Raw genomic sequence first — 5,697 nt, 5'->3', positions numbered from 1 at the left:
CCCCCCCACTTTATCCCATACACATACTTTATATAACCTGCCTGAGATCATCTCTGATTCTTAGACACACATATATGCAAAGAAAACAAAAAGCAACCTCCACCAGTTTTTAAAGTATCCGTATTTACCATATGTATTTGGTGGCCATATAAGAGGCATACTCCTCCCCCCAAATCACCCTGGGTCCAACATGTACGGTTGGGTCTCCCATATGTTTCAATCCTTTAGCATTCAGATTTCTCTGTCAAATGTTAAGCTTATTTCCTCCCTTCATCTTGATTTTGTTTTAAACCAAACCAGAAAAAAAAGACAAAAAAAACAAAGCATCACAAAGCTTAAATGCTACAACGTTAAGTGAATTCTCTAATCCATGGCATTGTTACTTAAGCAACTAAAAGGTACACATGTTAAATATTCTGTCCTGATACACCATAGACCTTAATACAATGTAAATTTCTTTTTGTGTTCTAATATTGAAAACGTTATCGGTTTGGCTTAATGGCATACATTTTTAAAGGAGAAGCTGTACACAATGAAATGTTTCTGGCTTGTTTCAAAATCCCAATTTGATATAACAGAGATGGTTGGCATTTACTGTGTCTACATAATATCAATAATAACCCGATTCATTCAACCGATCTTATTTACGAGAATGATAATTATCAAGCTTGCTGTTTTATGATGAGTATAATGGCTTGAAATAAAGAAACAGAATGGCAAGCCTATTAATTAATATTCAACAAAAATGAAGTAAGCTAGCCCATTCACCACTGCCATTAAATTTGATTATTGTAATTTGTATAACTTAAAAGTATATTTGATCTTGTGAGTATTGCAAATATTGGATTAACCTTGTATATCCAGCTATTCATTAAAATTGAAGGCAGTAGGGCACTATAGTAATAAAGCATTTAACACAGGCACTCAGAAAATACAGGCTTGCATCATGTACTACTCTTGTTACTAGGGAAATCTGGTTTTCATTCAGATAGTCTTTTACTGGGATTCTACTGTAAGTTAAGTGCAAATGCGTGGCTTAGTGGCTAGGGTGCTTGGATCATGACTGTAAGGTTGTGAGTTCGATTCCTGGTGGTGTGCTGTGTCCTTGAGCAAGACGCTTTATTTCCTGTTGTTCCAGTGCACTCGGTTGACAAAAATGAATAGTACCCGGATGTCAAAAATGAATAGTACCCGGAGGTCAAAAATGAATAGTACCCGGAGGTCAAAAGGGCCAGCCTTGTCACATTCTGGGTCATGTTGAATCTCCCTCAGAACTACATTAAGGGTATGCAAGTCTGTGGAGTGCTCAGCCACTTGCATGTTAAATTCACAAGCAGGATGTTCTGCTGATTGGTTCAACTGGAACTCTTGTCATCGTAACCGATGGAGTGCCATTGTAAGTTAAGCAAGCAACACCAAGATTATTAAGCGCTGCTATATTGTTGCCCTACATGTAAGAAATAACATCTACTATCTTATTGCCTAAAAAAAACAACTCCTGTCGCATAAGACAATGTAATGCTAACCTACATAAAAACAAAGAACAGTGCAGTCGTTGCTAGAACTGGAACACCTTTGATTATCATAAGTCTGTTCAATCAGGTCTGACTAACCTGGGGCTAAACAACAAAAACAAGAGACAACTACAGGCAGAATTGAATGTCTTTCTAACATATACAAATATCTGATCTACATACTATCTATCTATCGATTATTAATCTGATTTTACCCAATAATGTCAGTTCAGACTAAGACAAGAAGAAAGACAACACTGCTATACTGTAATAACAAACACAGAATGCCTGCCACATTCTAAATGAGAAAGTAAAGACAAGAGTGTTGCAAATGTGTGTTGTCAACATAACAGGATTTCTCTAGATAATTGCTTAATTATCATAAACAACAGGGAGTAGGTTATTACAGATGGGTTACTTATAAAGAAAACAATTGATTTTTTCCTTTCCTTTTTATTTTTTGATTTCATTTTGTTTTTATTTATTTATTTCATCTGAGAAGTTTCCCTGCTGTTCGGTGAATGTTGCAATCTTCGAACATGTAAGACAACAGCATAAGAACCACACACACACAATTCTTTTATGCTATTTATCAGAATACAATAACTTTTTGATATTTTCAAGATTATATTTCATGCTTCATATTTTTTTTTTCTTTCTTTTTCAAATCATAAAAAAAAAAACTAAACAAACATCAATAACGCTTTTGGTAATGCATAAAACTTAATCAAAGAGATGAAAGTTAAATTCATGAAATTAGCATAATTTAATTTAAGAATTTTAATTCTCAATGAATAAATAACAGGTGCAATCAACCTGAGGCAGGAGGTGAACGAAAGGTAAAATATGGCAGAATTTGAACTCATAATATAAAAGGTCAACTAAATAGGGCTCAGCTTTTGTTTGATCTCACTGTCATCCACCATCCTCATACCAACACCACAGTGACTGTTACCATTACCATTGAATGAGGGAGTCTTTGCAAAGTCATTCAAACTTTTTGTTGAATAACCTGCACAGATGATTTGTTTACAGTGATCGAAATAGTTCTGCTGCACATTAGCTCAATCTCTCCATCAAATAAATCGTCATTACCTGTGCCTGTAAAGGCGGCAGGTGTGCATGGTGTGCCACCATGAGATGTTGAAGTGACTGCAGAGCAACATGAAATGAAGTGCTTAGCTCAAGAACACAACACACTGCCTGGTTCAGGAATTGAAACCACAACCTTGCAACTGTGAGTGCAACCACTAGGCCATACGCCTTCACCACCACCATCACTACTACTACTACTACAACAAATTCTATATTGTATGGTACCAGGGCTAAGCAGCACAATAAGACTGCTTGTCTTAGTCTAGTCTGCCTGGCTGACGAAATGGGTTCCAGCTGTGTAAACATTTTCTCCAACGGAATGCACAAATGTAGAAAATTTGCAACTAGCCACCCTATCCCAGATCCCCCGCCCCAGCAGCAAAAGGGAGAAGAGTAATTACAATTCTGACTTAATTTTATTTTCATTTACTTTTTTTATTTCTTTTTTAATATTTTTTAGTATTAAAAAAAAAATGAAAAATAAAAATGATTGGCCTATTAACTGGAACAATTCAGTATTATTATTATTATTTTTCATTTACTCTTATCTAAAATAAATTCTAATCTGGAGAAATGGGATTAAGCTTAAAACGTACATACACGCACACACACTTGAGTATGCATGTGTGTGCACGCACAGACAGGAACATAACAAACAGCATACAAAAACGACAACAAAAAACACAACTGAATGGTATAAAACTAAAACATTGTTAGCTTAGTTAACAAAGTTTTTTGTTTAACGGAAATCAAATTATTGACAAGGGAAATAAATCTTTTGGAAATTACTCCTCCGTCCCCCACACCACCACCACCCACATCGACGACAACGACTACTACTGCTACTACTACCACCACCACCACAATTGGCCTCCTCTTACTGTCACTCCCCATTGCTGAAAACCAAAATTTCTTTGGAAACCAGGTTAATCCACACAGATCATCATCTTATCTTCAATTGCAGTAAAAATAACAATACCAAAACCATTACATACTACCCCCCTCCTCCTCTCTTTCTCTCATTTTACTCAACCAGCCTCTCGAGAAAATCTCTCTTGTTGGTTACTTACATTGTAATTATTATTATTATTACTATTACTACTATTACATTCTTTTTGTGCTTTACTTCTGAAGAGAGAGATTTTTTTTTTCAAAGAGTCGACAAGTGCTTTTCCAAATAGTTTTATCACCTTTACATCAAACACAGAATAAGGAATGGAATGAAGGACACTGTCTCAAATAAATTGTCAGCACATATATTTATATATATATATTTGTTATTATAATTTTTATTAATAGCATCACTGTTGCATTGCCAAAAATTGAGCTTGCATCATCATCATCATCATCATCACATTCCTGGCAATAACATCTGTTAATTCCTCACACAGTAATAATAATAATAAAAGTGTGCATGTGCATGGTGAATGGTGCATATGAAAAGGAAAATGAATATTTCTCAATCTTGAAGAAGAATAAGAACAAAAACAAAAAAAAAAAAAGAAAGAAAAGAGGGGAGGACAAGAAGAAAAGGAGGATGAAAATATATAGAGGGGATGGGGAGGAAGAAGAGGAACAAAAGGTAGGCAGAATAAAAAGAAAATAGACAAAGGAAGAAGGAAAGAAGCAGATAGAGGAAAACAGAAAGGGAGAAATATAAAAATTATGAGAAAAATACCAAGATATTGTGATATAAATAAATATCTGTAAATTCCTGAGTTGGGAACCTTCAAAGAAAACTCCCCTACTTCTCGAGCACTTCCCACACTCATCACCAATCTTCTCCAGTGAACTGATTCAACTTTTAAATACAAATTACTAGTTACCAACTGATCAGAAGTGTAATATTGTTCAAGGTTAAAACAAGATAAAGGGACAAGAACAGGTGTCTTCTTGCTGAACAGGAGTTACAAATGTGAACCAGCAGAATCGTTAGCACATTTGGCAAAACTCTTAACAGAAATATCTCACTATCAAAAATAAATTAACTCGGTTCCTGTGTCTCAAGTGCACATGCATGGAACTGAGTATGCTCAGTTAGAGTATTTAAGGATTAGAAAGCTAATACAGGTCTATTACTATATCCAGAAAACACTTTGTTAAGTCCTCTATATATATATATATACATATATATATATCTATCATGGACTTTCCTGTCGTTAGATGATGTGTGAAGGTTCTGCAATTTCTTGAAGAACAACCACATAGATGACTTGTTTATAGTGATCAAGTGTTTGTATTCACATCAGCTCACTCCCTCCATCGAAATTGATATTACCTGTACAGGTGCACAATGTGCCACATGTCAGATGACGAAAATAATCATAGAGCAATGTGAAATGAGTTTTGCTCAAGAACACAATGCAACAACTGGTCTGGGAAACCATGATCTCACAATCATGAGTAAAACAGCCTAACCACTAAGCAATGCACCTTCATAACAACAACATTATATAGATATATATTTAACAGCAATAAAATAAAACAATATACGTGTGTCATCAACTGAGACCAAATAATAATAGCAACAAGGAGAGAACAGCCAATATAAGAACAGTAAATTAGCTTTCAAAATTAATGGGTACTTGGAGTAAATAGACACAAGTAGGCTGAAACTTCAATTTCAACATACGCACATCAGATTAACTAGAAAGAACCAATCTAATAATAGAAACATAATGATACTAACAAAGATTTTCTTCACAAATTCTCAAGAGCAGACAATTGTCAGGCAGGATTTGTTGTTGTCAGACTGAAGATTGTGTTTTTGTATGTATTGATAAATAAATACTACTACCTCGATGCCTCCACTTAAAATAACAAGCATTAACAGAATTCACTGTGAAAAGGCAAATCTAATTAAGCAATTATTTTTAGTGCTTCCGAAGTCATTAGAAAGTCCCAAACCAGAGGTTTTACTCATTATAAGTTGCACCTTTTATTTAGTGTTAAAACTAGGTGTAATTTTTTTTTCCCCTGCTTGGTTTTAGCTTTGCCCTGTTTCTGAGTTGCACCTCAAGTTTTTCAATTTAAATCAAATATAAAATTAGTGTGACTTATACTTATTTATCTCTCAGTCACAAAGACC

At 34.7% G+C, this 5,697-nt stretch overlaps 1 protein-coding gene across 5 annotated transcripts in view; it reads right to left on the bottom strand.

Moving 5' to 3' along the window:
• Positions 1 to 5,697, bottom strand: part of LOC106874759 (uncharacterized) — a 259,055-nt gene that overhangs the window by 41,111 nt on the left and 212,247 nt on the right. The gene's annotated exons all lie outside the window — the stretch shown is intronic.

The sequence above is a fragment of the Octopus bimaculoides genome, chromosome 20 (genome assembly GCF_001194135.2).
Source record: "Octopus bimaculoides isolate UCB-OBI-ISO-001 chromosome 20, ASM119413v2, whole genome shotgun sequence".
NCBI classification, from domain to species: Eukaryota; Metazoa; Mollusca; class Cephalopoda; order Octopoda; family Octopodidae; genus Octopus; species Octopus bimaculoides.
This window is presented reverse-complemented; position numbering and strand designations above follow the sequence as displayed.